Source organism: Mastomys coucha, unplaced genomic scaffold (assembly GCF_008632895.1).
Source record: "Mastomys coucha isolate ucsf_1 unplaced genomic scaffold, UCSF_Mcou_1 pScaffold5, whole genome shotgun sequence".
NCBI classification, from domain to species: Eukaryota; Metazoa; Chordata; class Mammalia; order Rodentia; family Muridae; genus Mastomys; species Mastomys coucha.
The window spans coordinates 16,977,769-16,995,665 of NW_022196911.1; positions in this window are offsets into that span (position 1 = coordinate 16,977,769).

Genomic DNA, 17,897 nt, shown 5'->3' on the forward strand with positions numbered 1-17,897 from the left:
AAAAAAAGATAGCTAACTTACTTTGTGATATAAAGTAAGCTTAACTTGTTTTCTAGAAAGGAAGAGAAATGAGAGAAAGAATACAAATAAATACCTTGGAAGATATATGTGCAAACTAAAAGGAAGAGGACCTCTTTGCACTGTTATTACTCCCTCGCTGGCCAGGCTTACCCACCCAAACTGTACATCTACCTTTAGAAGTCAGGCCATTTGCTGCCAGGGTTTTGGAGAGATAGTCATTGAGTCAGAAGCTGTTGCACACTTCACATCCAGCATCTCCAAGGAATCCTATCAATCCCCTTCCCCTCGAATTTGCCTTTTAAAAGCATTCCTCAAATTTCTTTTTTTTTAATTGGATATTTTATTTGTGCACATTTCAAATTTTATCACCTTTCCCAGTTTCCCCTCTGCAAGCTCCCCATCCCATCCCCCCTTCTATGAGGGTGCCTCCCCCACCTACCTACCCACTCCTGCCTTACTGTCATAGCATTCCTCTACACTAGGACATCAAGCCTTCATAGGACCAAGGGTCTCCCCTCCCACTGATGCCAGATAAGGCCCCTTCAGTTCCTTCAGTCCTTCCTTTAACTCCTCCACTGGGATCCAGATGGTTGGCTGTGAGCATCCACATCTGTATTGGTAAGGATCTGGCAGAGCCTTTCAGAAAAGCAAGAGCCTCAAATTTCTTTTAGTCTATACAGCTTTTTTTTTTTCAGTTAAATGTATAAACTCACCTGCCATACTAGAAAAAATTAAAAATCCACAATATATTACCAAGATTTTTCTACCAAATTCCTTAGGCATACCTGAGTTGGATGACAGTTAGCATCAATCCAGTCCTAAGAAAGCTCTTGTATCTAATCTGGGCTCTCTTTATGAACAGTTATCTTCCTTCTGTCCTTAAATGTCAACGGAAGAATTATTTGATGACAGACTTTTTTTTAATTATTTGACAGTGTCAAATCTTTCCTCTTCAGATTATGTACTTTATAATGTCTACTATGGAACACTATCACAGGAAGCCTAAAGGCGATGATATTGCACCATCTGTTCTAGTCATGTTGCTTCCAGGTCTAGGCTACTACCTCAAAAATGATTTGTGATACTTGGAGAAGATTATCTAGTGATACTTCTTACAATGAACAAATAGTTGGATAGTAAAGCTGGGAGCAGAAAGTGAGCATGGGTCTCTACTACCAAGAAGCTATCCACAATTGATACCTGCGGTCAAATGTAAATTCACTATTTTCCAATGGAGTCTCCATAACTATAACAACTCCAGGGTAGACCTTATGTCCTGGGGTCGTTGCCCATCCCAAACAAATTCAGTGGTATTTTGTGGACTTTTTGATTTATTTTGCTTTGCTTTGGCATTTTTAGTCTTATTGATCTTTTGCCTATTTGTTTTGATTTTCACTTTTGTGAGTAAAGATTGCTATTTTTTCAGTTTTGTTTCTTGGTTCTTTGGGGGCATTTGTTTGTTTTAAGAGAGGAAACTGAGTTAGGATTTCAACATATAAATTTTGATGAGAGGCACACCAATTCCAAACAAAAAGAAGTGTTTTAAAGTACAACCAGCATCATGAGAATTTCTATTCAAAGGATCTAATTTTAGAATCTTATTTTTTATACACATACATAAAAACTGTAAGTATAAAAATAATTATAATATAAATGTATTAAAATTTTAGAGAATTGGAGGATTTACAACAGAAGCTGTACATTCTACCTTAAAACATTTAATTTCCAAAGTAAATAGTAGCTTGTATATAACTCCGCAAATGCAATTAAAAAGTGTTCCATTTACTTTCTCATTATGGTAGAAAAATACATGAGGTGACAACTTATCAGGGAAACTTAATTTAGACTCACTGTTTTTGAGACAGCAATCTATAAATAACTAGTGCTCTAGCTTCTGATGTTGGATGAGGCAGAACATAATAGGTGCAGGCAATGGTACATCGAAGATGCTCATCTCACAGTGGCAAAGACAGGGAGAAAGCAGAGGCAAAGGCTGAGAGACAGAAGCTGGAATTCTGATGTTGGTATTTTCAAGGCATGCTCCCCTGCTCTATCTTTTTTCTAATTAGATCCCACTTCTTACTTTCTACTAATAATGGCATCTTATTATCAACCCATAAATACATTAATCCACTTATGAGGTCAGAGGTCCCAAGACCTAGTCACTTCCCCAAACTCTTATCTTTCAGCATGGCTGCATTGGATGCCAAGTCTTCAATATAAGAGTCATGAGTAGGAAAGCTTCATACTCAAACAATAAAAGGATGAGCCATGCCTTTTTATTACACCGCTGTCTTCAGTGATTATTATACATGTGTATACATACACATGCATAACACATTCATACATACATACACACACACATATATACATATGTATATAAATACATACATACGTGTGTGTGTGTGTGTTTGTGTGTGTGTGTAAAAGTGGTGGCTTCTGCTCAGAACAGAAATATGGTTGACCTGTTGGTCCATTGAGTTTAACTCTCAAACCCTTTCCTAAAAATTTGTTTTTTCCTGTGTATATGTATGTATGTATGCATGTATGGCATATAGCATGCTGGTGTGAGTATGTATATATGTATTTGTGTGTTTGTGTGTGTGTGATGTGATATTGGATGCTGTGATATATTCTTGGTTGTCAACTTGACTACATCTAGAATTTAATAAAACCTAAACCACTGGGTACACATGAGGGACTTTTCTTGATTGGATCATTTGAGGTGGAAAGTCCCATCTTAAATCCAAGGGACACCTTCTGGTGGCAGTCTATATAAACAAGGACATGGAAGAAAGAAGCTCTTCCACTTTGCCTGCTTGCCCTCATTCATGCTGGCAATTTCATTTCTTCTCTAGTATTAGAGCCTTCTTCAAGAGTCCAATGTTTACTAAAGGCCAACTGGGAGACAACCAGCCACATGAACCAAACGGCTATTGGATTCTTGAACTTTTTGTTCGAAGATAGTCATTACTAAAATAGTCAGATCATAGCCTGTAAGTGACTCTCATTAATATGTATATATGTATATATACATGCATATACATATCCATACACCCTTTGTCTTATTAAAGACTTTATGGCACCACTCACAAAAGGAAGAACATAAGGAGTCTCCAGAGTAGAACACAATCTATTTACCCAGATGGGTCAGGGAGACACAAAGAATAGATGAGTCAGAGAACCAAGATTGTTAGTGGACTAAAGGAAGACTCCGAGGAACAAACAATGTGTATTTGTTCCATCATATAAGTATCTTGATAATTCACAGTGGGTTAGGCACTGTGTTACATACAGTAGTTAACTAAAGGAAATATAGATTTTTCCCTTAAGAAATTTATACTGTAGGAGAAATGGCAGGAGCTAATTAAATAATATATCAATGTATGTATAAATGTGGTTTAGGATAGGATTGCTGGAGGAAATGGACATACTTAAAAGAGAACCTAAGGGCAGTGCAAAGTAGACTGAGTCAAGTTTGATCAATTAGTTCTGGAGGATCATGAAAAGACAACTAAGCATGGAATGAAAGCAGGGAGATGCCAGAAGGAATCGCATTTGACCTGGTAGGAAAAAATGTATGCAAAGAATGAGGCAGGTAGAAACGGGATTGATTTTAGGAATAAATGTGCAACTAGAACATAGAAAGTATGTGTGTGTGGATCAGCATGGAGAGAGAAACGTGTTAATAGATATAAAGAATGTGATGTTTCCCAGAAAGTAAGAACTGATATTTATGTGGGATGTTAAATGTCATTTTTTTTTGGAAGCAAAGGTTAGTGTTCAATATCTATAGGCAAACAAACACAACTTAAATAAGCATTTCTACCAGGTAATGACGATAAATAATAACTAAGATTTGGTGTTATTTGTCCATTTCTAAATACCATTGCCTATTTCTTCCATGAAGTCAAGACAAGTTATAGGGTCTTCAAATAAGATTAAAATGGTAGACATCAAGCTTTCCTACTCACTTTGTGATTCTAGCCCTTTTGTTTAACTTGTCTGTGCTTCAGTTTTCTTAATTTTATAAAGTATCAAGTTTATTGCCTGCCTCACAGAGCTAATAGATCATGCATATGTAAATGCCTGGGATACATTAAGAATGCAAGAACTGTTGGTTATTATAAATGCATCCATCTCTTCAACTGCCAAGAAAGGTTATTGTAAGTAGCTAACAACTGCACCTAAAAACTTCAAGCAACAGGCACCAGCTTACCAAGTCGTGATGTAGCCTTGGCCAGCTTGAACTGATGAAAAAAGACACAAGTCTCACTTCTCAAGATTTGACAGTTGAACTTTAAAATTCCTGGCAGCAGCAGGCTGAGACCACATTTTCACTCGGCTCCCCCAACCCAGTTGACTTCCAAACATTAGTGTCCTGCTGGTTGATAGGTCCACTTTTGATACATAAATAGTGATTTTACAGAGATGTCACCTGATTGTGACTTACTGTTTTTATTATCTTGTGATAGGTGTCATCGGATTATAAGCTTTTACAAGAGGAAATGTTGTATGTTATTTAGGTTAGTCTTCCCCAACCCTGAAAAAATTGCACTGATTCTGACATATAATAGAAGGTTGGCAATTCAACTAGAACACTGGTCCAGTTGTTTATAAAATGTTGATAAGAAACAGATTATGACGCCACGGCAAGACACCCCATGTCAACAGCACAGGTCTGACTAAGATGCCCTTTTACTTTTGGGGGGAACTTACCTAGTCAGATTCAAATGATCTTCCCTCTTCTAAGATTGCACTAAAAGTTTCTTCCCATTACTGCTGCTTCCTTACTACACACCTATCCAACAGATTTTAAAATCTAATTTAGCATTTTCTTGGATGATAAGTAAAACAAAAAAATGGACAAACACCCTTCGTTCATGAAACTAACAGCATCAAACCATTCCTTTCTGCCTTCTCAATCTTCTGCTGGAAGCACTTCTGCCTATAGTGCATTCACATTCAACCCATTTAGGTATTTAGCTGGAGCCTAACAAAGGAAAATATTCACATGGGTATCTTTGTAACAGCTGACACTAAATTACCTGAAATTGTAGTTCCCATAGAGATCAGTGGAAGATCTTAAATTAGATGTAAATAAAGCATTCTCCTGATGGAATCAAACACCTGGCTAAATATCTAGAGCCCTGAAGCTCAGAAAACTCTAGAAAGTAGACAATCATCTCCAGGTGCCTGGAGATTCACTGTAGGCAGCCGCATTGTGGTCCAGATTTCACTCACCCAGATGCACAAGCAAGGTTTAGATCTTCAGCCCTTAGCTGCTCAGTACATGTGACTGTGGAATATCTGATGTTATAAAATGGAGACCTCTAATTCCCTCAATCACAATCAAGGCATCTCCACTCACATTTCCATTTTTTATCTGGTCCAAGTGTTTCTTACAAAGAAGCATTAAGAGACTCCCCAAACATATATCGTATTGTTATTGCCATTGATTTTCTCAAAAAGGTGTAAGTTAAGTCCTTATTGCTGAAGATACTATGCACTTTGGATACAGGGCCAGAGGGCCCTGAACTAAAGTACCCTAAATTCTCCTTACCTGAAAACTAAATTTTGTAGTACCACAAGGCATCAATCAAGCTTATAAAGGAAGGCAACAAAACAGTCCAACCAAGTTGTGACATCTGGTAACCACATCAACGTCCAACATTTTACAATAACCCTAAGGTTGCAGTAGTGGTACCTATATCTTGGTGGTAACCACCACCTGTTCCATAGTGGTACACGTACCTTAGTTGTAACAAGCAATTCTCTAGTGGGGCTGAAAACCTGCTCAACAAGAGGTAAACCATGAATGATATCGGAAACCTTGTAACTACTTAGTGAAGTCATGGCTATTGGAGGAGAATCTACAACCTCTAATTTACTAAACCAGAATGATCTCTAAGAACAATGTATAAACAATGTATAGACACCTGTCTCTATATCCACAGATAAGTTTACTTCTCACTTCTCATCATAGAAACTTTTCGTTGCAACAGATGGAGACTACTATAGAAAACATAACCAACCAAAATACAGCATTGTGAAGACAAATAATAATGTATACACCTATAAAACACTCCTATGGGTTTAAAACACATTATGGAAGAGAGGCCTGAAAGGCTGTAAAAGCCAGAGGATAGGAGAGTTTCCTGTGAGATTGTGTCTCCTAGTCATTACAAAAACTACACCCATAAAGTCTCACTAACATGACCACTGAAATGTGAGCTGAACAAGGACTACACCAATGGACATGTCAAAGTGGGCCAAGGAAAGCTCTCAAGGCTTCAACCATTTACAAAGAACTACAGGTAACTGAGGAAAGCTGGGAGGGAAAGAATAAGTGGTCCTCTGGGAGAAGGAGCGTACCAATTGGTCATCCGATGCCAAATGGTCATCCCTGAAAACACACATATAATAACATTATATTGACTGAACAGGTTATATTTAGGATTGTGTAGATATACACACATCGATACAGTAACAACTAGAGAAAAAAAGCAGTGAATTTGAAGGAAAATGCAGAGTGTTTGGAGGAAGGAAAGAAAGGGAAGAAATGTTATAATTATATTATAATCTCAAAAAGGTTGACCAAATAATTTAAGTTGGATTGTCTGATCCATAAAAAAATAAACAAAATAATGTGGTCACATTTTCCTTTCTAAGACATTAAAAATAGTACATTATGTCTTTTTCATCAACCGTAAAGAAGCTAGTGTCTCATATTATGCATGTATAAGTGCTGTTATTTACAGATACACACAAAGGGAGAGAGAGAGAGAGAGAGAAAGAGAGCATTTTTCTGAGTTTTTAGAAAAAGAACACTGGATGACTCTACAAAACATATGAGTAGTTCTTCCATATTTCTCCCTGCTAAAAATGTTTCAATGAAGCAGTAAAAATACATTTTCCTAATTATAGACAGCATACTGCTTTGGCAGTAATTACAGGTCTCATTAGTGTCCAGTGAGAGATTTATATCAATCCTATTAAGCAAATTTTAGATCATTGTACTGTCCTGTTTGTATCTTTTCCAGGTTGAGAATAAATTATTTGGCTACACCTTGGTTTGTATGAATTTGTGTGACTATTTACATGGCTGCAATATATTTTGCTGATAGGATAAAGTGAGATAAATGCTAGATTATGGTAAACTCAAAAAGATAAAATATCTGACTTAATACCTTTTCCATAAGCCATCTCCATTAGCAGACATTGGGGTTAGAACATCTTCACATTGCCCATCCTAGATCCATGCCATACTTTCTTCACTAACAATCTTCATCTTCCACAAAGGAGAAGATGAGGAAATGATTTTTGAAACATGACTGGATTACCAGTCTATGTTTGGCAATGTCTTCTCCCTGGGTATTTTTCTGTCACCGTTAACACTATCAGCACTTAGTGTAAAATGGATGTCATTATCTACAATAGTAATGTTTTAAATCATTTGGTGAAAATTTCAGTTTATTGTTTTAAGTACAGTCTAACATATATACACAATCTCCTAGAGAGTGAAAAAATAATGTTTTAACATGTTTTAAAGATGTTTTATAGAGTAAATATAATTACATTTTTTATCTGACTTTCACACTGGGCTGGGAGCTCCTAAGATAGGGACTATCTCTTATACAACTTTTTATTTTTAAGCATACTTTCTTTCACTGAGTGAATGAAGGCTGTATATAGATTGCAGGGACAAGCTCTCCCTCCTGGCTTTATGATGAGGGGAGCTATTTTGAGAAGTCTCTGTGGCAAAGAACTGTGGATAGCCTCACAGATCTGCCCAGAAGCTAGCTGAGAGCCAGTATGCCCATCCCTTCTATGTGTACCAAACCATCAAACACCCTAGGGATTAAAATCAAATATAATTTAGAAATTTACCAAACATCTTGCTTTGTGGCCTAATTATTCTTGACATCTCTTGAGAATAAATCAATGGATCATAAGCATTTTTAAAGTTGGGATCCAGACATCGCAAACATATGTACAATACAAAATATGCCAGTTGTAGCAATGCAGAACAATTCTGGACTGCAAAGGTGGGGACACATATCCTATCTAGTTGGCATAGCCATGGTCTTTCATTAAAATGGGTTGTTCCCAGTGTTGGAAAATATGCTTTATTCCCATATATATATGGAGAGAGAGAGAGATTGTTAGCAGAGAAACTGTCTGCTCCCTAAATATTAAAAAAAAAAAGATTATTATAAGATGATACGTCTTGATTGTGAAATGCTGGTTAAATAAAACATGCATTAGGGTTTGGCTCAGGCCCTCATTTTAGAGATGAGGAAAGGATACAATATGATTAAATTACCTATAAAATCCCTAAAATTAGGAAATAGAAAAGTCAGTAATTATAATCCCAGTTTGTGCTCTTGGAAGGGCAATAAAATAATGAGAACAAAAAATACACATGTATTACTTTTTAGTGTAAATTATTAATTTTTAGTCATTATCTAGAGCAAGATACTGATGGTTATACTGGAAATAAGCATATGAGGCTAAGGTAGTCTTTATTTAGACATTCAAAAGTCAGAAGGAAAATAAACGTAAAAGCCATTCAGTTTCAGCTTTGCACAACAGTATTTACCATCCAGGTGCAAGGTCTGAATCATATGGCCTTTCCCCAACAGAGAGTGAATGTCATATCACAGCTGGGCTTCGTGGTATAGACACAATTAAAGGACTCCCAGTAGAAATGTTGCTTCCCAGGGCTCATGGGAAGTAACGAGAGAAAAGGCGTCCAGCATTCTGTGTCCATGTGAATCAAGCAAACTTTCACTGAGCCCCAGATTGATTTAATGAGTTGGTGGATATGACTTCAGTCTCTGGAGGTCTGTCGTTTCACTGATAATTATTCAGGTGTGACAGGAGGGTGATAATACATTGTGTCCTAGATAGTCACCAAGTGCTCACATTTTTGTGATTTTTTTTTTTATGTAAGGCAAACTGACAGTTCATTTGGAATGCCTCTTAGAGAAGATTTAGATATGTAAAAAGTATGCTAGAAACCATTTTTCCTTCTTAAGATGGCTCAGTGGATTTTAGAAAGGCATAACTAAGCTATGTTTATTTAGTATAATGTTGATGTGTTTGAACATGAAGTTGTTTCAGTTAGTTATACCAATTAATAAAGTAATAACACATTCCATCTACAACAGTGACTACAAAGGTTTGTCTCTGGCAAACATTGTGGAACATTTTGCTTATCATGTTTAGCATGCTAAACTTCTATTATAAGGCACCTATTAGGTGACTTCTATTTTTGAGTCACCAAAAGCTAAGAAGGAGTCATTGAGGAGTAGCCAAGTGTATCATAATTTTATGGGTTAAATTCCTGCTATTCATTTAAAAAAGATTAGAGTCCAATGACAAATCATTTGAAGAAAAGACTGTTTCATCTGAGTTTTGGGGTTATAGTACATTCTCATTGCTTCTGCTTTACTCCCTACTCTGGTGCAAAATAAAAAAATTGGAAAAAGTAATTACTTCTGCTATATACAAAGATATCTGTATTAAAGCATAGTGCTCACAGGCCTAAAATTATCAATTTCACATAAAAATGTTTATTTGTAGTCAGATATGGTAGTCAGATTACAGGTAATCCCAGCACTCAAAAGGCAGAGGTAACCTGGGTTAAGTTTACCCTGGTCAGCCAGGATACACAGTGAAACGCTGTCACATAAACAATGAAAACAAATTTCAAAAGGACATATTTTAAAAACAATTGATAATTATTATTCAAATTTCCCTCATTATTGTTGGCAAAATGAAATCAGCTTAATTTTGACAATTGTTTCTAAGTTTAATACTGCTCATCTCTGTGTGTGTGTGTGTGTGTGTGTGTGTGTGTGTGTGTGTGTGTGTTTCCATTTTCCTTTTTGAAAACAGGCTTTCTTTATATAATCAGACTAGCCTCCGACTTCAATCTTCATGTCTTAGTACCCTGAGATTACAGGAATGCACCGTGTATAGCTTTAGAAATTTTAAAATAAAGCCTTATATTATCACTTTCAGAGTTATTAAATTGTGTGTATTCTATACTGACTTCCCTGTGATAAATGAAGATAGAACTGATTTTCCAGGAAAAAAACTATTCTGGTCAATAATTTAATGAGTTGGTTCATCTTCATTCTGTCACTGATAGTTGGGGTCTCTTATCTGAAAACTTGAAAATAAATATGCACACAGCTTTTCAAAAGAAGCAAGGTAAGTTCATTTGGAAGAAAGCCAAAATGACAGTACAGATTATGGAGAGAGACACTGTCAAAAATGACCAGCATTCACAGAATGAGAGTCATCAAGCATCTTGTTGTCCATGGCTGCCTTTTAAGGGACTAAAGAGAAGAAGGTTAGTGACTAAAGAATGTGGTTTGGATGGCTCTCTACTTTGATTGGTAGATAAGGTTATATAATAATTTCTCTAATGTACATGTCCCTTCCCATATAATTTTTATTTTAATTATATTTAAATATTATTGTGCATATACATAAGATGGTAAATAAGAGATCTCCCTAAAAGGTTACTAGAGGACTTACTACAGATGTACCCCAAACCAGGTATGTCTAGGTTGGTCCTTCAAGTCCACACACCCCAATAATTTTGGATTGTGCTGAAGTAAAAACTTTCCAAAATTGGTTGATTCTAAGGAAAGAGAAACTCACACCATTTCTGTCAGAAATGGCCAATGCAAGTGGGGGAGGTAAAGAGCTTTGGAAGTTTCTAGGTGCATTGTTTGAAGAGTGTGTGTAGGTGAAGAAACCAGTTTGCCAAGTACATTATTATAACCTCGTGTGGATGTTCTTAATATAAGCCAAACTGGGACCCCAAGATAATCTGTCTTCTATGTGTGCCTCAGTTCTGTCTCCCTCTATGACAATATTTGAAAATTAGGAGGAAATGTTTTTCTTTGAGGAACTTTTTTTTAATCTCCTCAAAAAGAAGGTTGCTCCTCTAAGTGTCTGTGTTTTGGATTCTACAATGGTGTTACAATATTGAACCAAAGAATTGCTGAAGGTAGGAGTTGATGAATCAGTTATAGCTATTATCTTTTTCCTTCTGTCTATGTCTTTCCCTTTAAACTCTAAGCATCATGTGTGGATGATGTTTTAAGGGTTTCCTTATCTAAATTTTATCTGATTTTTAACTTCTTAGTTCTTAATTTGGGCTTCAGCTTTGCTCTTATTGTATGTACAGATTAAGTTACCTGTTTGTACAGGTTAGCTATTTGAAGACTTAACACAAGCTAGAGTTAGAAAGCCTGTTGAAGAGTCTCTTGGGGCATTTTGATTAATGGTTAAGGCGAATAGGCTCAACTCAAATATGGACAGTGTAACCCCTGGGCAAGTGGTCCTGGATGTTATAAGAAAGTGTCTAGCAAGCCATGAGGATAAAGCCAGTCATCAATATTCCTTTGTGACTTCTACTTAAGTTCTTGCTTCCAGGTTCCTCCCCCTGAATTCTTGTCCTGATTTCCTTTCAGGATAATTGTAATTAATTAGGGCACATAAGCCAAATAAATCTTTCCTCCTGTTTCTTTTGTCATGATATTTTATTTCAGGAGTAGAAAACAAACTAAGACAATGATTTTCTAATTTCATTCTGTTACTATGATAAAAAAAAAAAAGTCTGACCAACAACTTGGGACTAAAAGAGCTTTTCAGCTCTTTTAAGCTTTTTCAGCTTAAAAATCACAAGTATTAATTCATCATTGACTGAAGTTGGGTCCAGAACTGAAAGCAAGAACTAAAACAGAAAACATGGGACAAAACTGCTTACTGGCTTACTGCCTGGGTTATGCTCGGGTATGTCGCTACACAGCCCAGGGATACCTGCCTAGGGATGGTGTGACCCATAATGGGATAGGGCCTCCCATAGCACTTAGGAATCAGGGCAGTCTCTCAGAGACATTGCCACAGGCCAATCTGGTTGAAGAATCTCACTTCTTCAGTTGAGGTTTCCCTCTCCAGGTTACTCCAGGTTGTTAGTTGACAATGAGAACTAAACAACACACACATTTATTCAATTCTTTTAATTCCTACATCTAAGAACTACTAACTTGTCTTGTTTTTTTTATGAATAAACAAGTTTGTTTGTCTTACTGTAATCTCACTGCCTTTCCATCCTTACATTTAGATATGAAGTCATGGAAAACACAGGCTGCCAAGAGCCAACAGCCTAAATTCTAAGTCTTTATTTGAATATGTATTTTAGAACACTTAAGGTGAGTAGTATTAAATGAGCCCTAAGTCAAGAGAAACTGTGTGCTTGATGTATATCCTAATAGATATACCTAATAGAACCCTGATAGCTTTCAGGGGTTCCCTTTCATTAGTATGTACCATGGCCATACCAATCATGTAGGTCAACTTCTGTGGTAATTAATAAGTAATCAGAATAATCAATTCACCCAAAGACATTTACCACATTCCTGCCAAAAACAGGGGATGTGATAGATACTGGTTATTTATTGAGTAAGATGTAAACTCTAAATTAGAATGTAGCATTGTTAGTAATGCAACATGTGGCCTTGGCCCAACCATTTAGTAAACCTAGGTTCTCAGTAATTTCATTTGCAAAGTGGAAATGTTTAAAGTCTTTTTCCCAATTAATTTTGGAGGTTTTGATGATTTTACTGAAGGCAATGAGTTATCATTTTTGCTTACTTAGACAGTGGTTTGACTTTTGAAATCCACTTTTCTAATTTTTTCCAATACAAGACTTTTTATGAGGACAAAATACTTTCTGCATACCTCAGGAAGTAAAACTGAACACCTAGAAAAATATATAGCTTTCTAGGCAACCCAAACTAGCCTCAAGAAATTCAAAATGCAAACTGACAATTTGTTTGAACAAAATAGTTACCCAACTTTTGAAAGCTTCCATTCCACTAAGATTTTAGTTTGTCTTTTAAAGTAGTAAACAAAGGAAAGAAGAAAGGAATAATTTTACAAGTGCAATGTTAATCTTAATAAACCCAACTTTATGAGAGATACCAGTGCTCCCCTTGCTCTTTGAATAAATTTTATCATGCACATCTCCTCATTTCCCACATCACAGCTGGATACTCAGTTACTATTGGAATTTTCACCTTGAGAAAAGATCTTGATGTGACAAAGTAAAGCATAAAATGTGATTTTAAAGATAAATACTTTTGTGGAACTCTGCCAAGCATAATCCCATTCTATACCAAGCTGCATACAGATTTGAACTTCTAAGCAAACAGATGAGCATGTCCCCCGCACTGTCAGTGTGATTGACCCAGCAAACCAAATGTGTACGCAATTATCCACACAATTCAATAGTTTAAAATGCAATCACCATGTGGCAAGCACAGACTATAGCAACAAATATGTAGTATTGTATGAGTAGTCACTGTAGAGTTTCACAGAAGCAATCAGCAATGCATATGGAATATATATCATCAGGACAAAAAAGCTACCACATACATACATATGTACATACATACATGCATACATACATACATATGTGTGTATACACGTGTATATATATTTGTATTTTTGTGTAAACTGGATGATGCTGAAGGAAGCTTTATCCTCACAGAAATTTTGAAGACATGTAGAGTTTTATAGAAATGCTTGGTGTAAAGAGACATAAAAGGACAATCTGTTTGATTTTAGCAACATTGATATTTGAAAAGGGACCATGCTTTCGTGAGACTTACCCTTGGTGAGCAGAATCAGACCGTGGCGACCTGACGACCTTGCATCTCTTGAGTAGTACATTTATGTAGCAGGCCACAAGTGAGTGGCTGGCTCCCCTGGTATTCAGTAGAGGCATATGACCTGCTCACCTTCACAAACTGCCTCAACTACTTAGCCATTTAGATTGGTCTACCAAAGACCAGTTTGTGGATTAATTAAAGCCTGTCATAGCCCCATTTTACTAACATTGCAAAAAGTACCATTTTCTTATTCTCAAACACTGACTAGAGAAAGATAAGGCCTGGCCTGACATAGAAGCAACACCTTCAGAAATATTAGCCACGTACCAGAGAAGACAGGAACAAGGATTTATGGGTTTTTTTAATATTTTAAACTGGGAGTAGACATCTATGAAGGTACCTTGAACACAAAATATGTGGGATGAATGTTGAACTTCATTAAGCATATTTTTCTCAAAGAACTTTCCTAGAATTTTCAGAGTGTAAAATGTCTGCCATGTACCCTTAGGAGCTTGTTGCCTGTGCAACTGTTCTCACGGTGCAGGGATAGCTCCCGCTCAGCAGGGATAGCTCCCGCTCAGCAGGGATAGCTCCCACTCCTCAGCAGGGATAGCTCCCACTCAGCAGGGATAGCTCCCACTCATGCAAACGCACTTGTTTGTTGTGACCCCTTCATAACACTTCCTTTAGAGCAGCTCATCTCCTAAGAGAGGACAGTAGTTTGATAGTAAGCATGAGCATTTTTATCCTTTTTTAAAAACGATTCTTTTGTTATTTGCAATGATAATATTGTAGGATCGAACGTGAAAGGCAGCCTGTTTTCTGGTTGAGCTAGGTTTAAACCCCAGAGACCCAGCAGATAACTCTGCAAGGGACAGAAGGCCTGTTTGCCATGCTTCCAGACACTAGGCTCCTGACACGAGGCTCCAGCTCCATAATTCTGTGGCCATCAGTCACGTAGGGCAACGCCCCAAGCTCCTGGGATTCTGTCTGGACTCCACCTCCACAGGTACCTGGCAAAAGCCAGGTAGGCCTGACCCACTATTAAAGGGCTCCTTCTCCCTCTCTTGCCCCCCTCTCCCTCTCTTACTCTTACTCTCTTACTCTTGCCTCTTGTTCCCTTGTTCCCCATCTCTCTGCTTTCCCTTCCCCTCTCTCTCCACGTGGCCATGGCTGACCTCTGCTTCTCTCCTCTCTATTCTCTACCTTTCTCTCCGCCTCTACTACCCTCTAAGCCCCCTCTCCCGCCATGACAATAAACGCCTTAAAACCATGGACTGCCTCTTCTTATCGGGATCTACCGTGCTGGAGCAATGTAACAGATCTTCCTCTAAAGAGCCGTGTCTAATCTCCTGTGGAAAGGCCTCTCTGCCACCAAGCAAGCCAAAGACACTCTCCTCTTTGCAGGAACCAGCCAGAGCGCCCTCCTCCTGTCCCTTTCCCTTCAGCCCCAAGCTAGAGCCAGCCTTGCGGGCCCCCACTCCATTCTCAGTTCTTCCTCAACATCCAGCAGCATCTGCGGCGACCAAGAGCTAGAACCTGCTGTCCCTGGCCACCATGCAGGCCCGAGGACACCTGAGCCAACTCTGGCAGCTTCCCTAGGGACCTCAAACTGCATTTCCCCCCACCCCGCCCCCGGAATGGAGTGTGCACAGTCAAAGCTCCATGTCTGCCTCCATGAGCTAGGCTAAGACCTAGCTCTGTGATGGCTGGATGCGGGACCCCATTCTAACCCATGTATTATGATTATATAATTTCTTCCCTTTTCTCCATCCAAAACCTCCCATATATCCATATATATGGATGCAGATAATATGTAAATGTTTCATGAAAATAACAAGATCCTGTATTCAGATAAATATTCAGGCTTTTAAATACAGGGGACTGCTGACTAGACCATACCAAAAAAACAAACAAACAAACAAACAAACAAACAAACAAAAAACACTAGGTTTTAAGGCATGAGAATCTCTTGATGGGGTAGGCTGAACTTTGCTGTTGTAAGGTAAGACCTTGCTGTCATGGTAAAAAAAAAAAAACCTTACTGTTACCAATACTGCTGTCAGGATTATAAAAGAAATAAACTCTGAAATAAGAATACCAAAATGAGCTGAAAAACCAGGAGGATTGATAGCTAGGTCAGCAGTCAATCAATGAAAGAAATAAACAAAACAGCCAGTTACAAACACTTCTCAGACTTCACCTATTTCTTAGAGAAACATAATATGCCTGATATTAATAGTAATTCGAGTTTTTAATTTCTTATCAAAACAATCTGCCTGTGGCCTTGCCCTGAGTGCCATGAGGCTGCGACAATGTAGGGAGGGAGTTGGACCCAGGCTTCATCACCTGATGTGTGGTGCTGCTTTTCAGTATCTGCTCCCTGGTTTTCAAATTTTCAAAAGACTTCCACCCTTTGTGTCTTTGTCCTCATATTAGGGGAATCAAATAGGTTACCAAACTATTTGATAACAAATAGATGTTACAATATGTGGGTTTTTTTTTCTGTTGTCATTGTATGGGTCCCTCCATGTGTACTCTTTGGTTGGCAGTTTAGTTCCTGGGAGCTCTGGGGGTGTCTGGTTGCTTGATACTGTTGTTCTTCCTATGGGGTTGCAAACCCCTTCAGCTCCTTCAGTCCTTCCCCTAACTCCTCCATTGGGGGTCCCCATGCTAAATCCGATGGTTGGCTGCAAGCATCCACATTTGTATTGGTAAGGCTCTGGCAGAGCCTCTTGGGGAGACAGTTATATCAGGCTTCTGTCAGCAAGCACTTCTTAGCATCAGCAATAGTGACGGGGTTTGGTGGCTGAATATAGGATAGATAACCTGGTTGGGCAGTCTCTGGATGGCCTTCCCTTCAGTCTCTGCTCCACTCTTTGTCCCTGTATTTCCTTTAGACAGGAACAATTTTGTGTTAAAATTTTTGAGAAGTGTGGCAGCATCCCTTAACCGGGAGCTGTGCCTAACCTCTGGATATGGTCTCTACAGGTTCTATCTCCCCTTTGTTGGATATTTCAGCTAAAGTCATCCTCGTTGGGTCCTGGCAGCCTCTTGCTTTCCTGGCATCTGGGGCTTTCTGGTGGCTACCCCTAGTTCCCTATCACCCATTCCTACACACCTCTGTTCAATTTCCTGACCCTCTGTATATGTCCCCAGCTTTTCTACCCGAGCCCCAGTTCCCATATAAGGACTTGCAGGCTTATTATTTATTTACAGTGCTTATGGCCTTAAGCAAGACTTCCCGACTAACTCATAACTCAAGCTGTTGATACTATTCTATGCCTACCACGTGGCTGATTATTTCTCCTCAGTTTCATATGTCCACCTTTCTCTGAGTCTGGGAAGAATCCTCATGTCCTGGCCTCTCTCCCAGAACTCCCACCACCTACTTCCTGCCTTTTTAAAATAGACAATCCATCTTTTATTGACAGATGACACTTCCACACAGTACACAAGCTATTATCCCTACATGACAACTTATCTCTAGTTGTACATAGTCATAAACTTATAAGAATGTGTGACAAGAACTTAGAGAGCACTGGGGTTGTTTTTTTGTTATTCTTATTTTGTCAAGCAAACTTTTTAAATTTTTTATTGGTTATCTTCTTTATTTACATTTCAAATGTTATCCCCCTTCCCAGTTTACTCTCCAAGAAACCCTCATCCCATACCTCTCCCCTCTAAAGTTTTACAATGATGTTAAAACTGCAGGCTTGAGGGTAATTCTACCATCCTTCCATGCTTCGTTAAAAGTATTAACCATAGGAACTATTGTATATAAATCCATCTGCTTATCAATTCCACTTCCGTAGGCCTATGAAATCATGCATTGCAAGAGCCCACACATCTAGATGAAGCTTATCAGCCAAATGTCTCAGAAAGTGATCATTTGGAAAGAGAATGAAGCTAGAGAAATGAGCGGTGGCTAACTGTTCTTAACTTGACCCTGAGGCTCTTTATGCCACTTTCCAAATGATCACCTTTGTCCTTTCAGTCTGACATCCTCACCATTTTGTATCTATATGAGTTTTATTCATTTCATATTGTTAATTCCAGAGGGGAAAGGGATCTCCCAACCCATGGTTATCAGACAAGTCTCAACCACTTATACTTCCTCAAAGTTAACTCTTTCATCTGTAACAGCATTTGCACAGCCAAGGTTGTATGTGCTTTCGT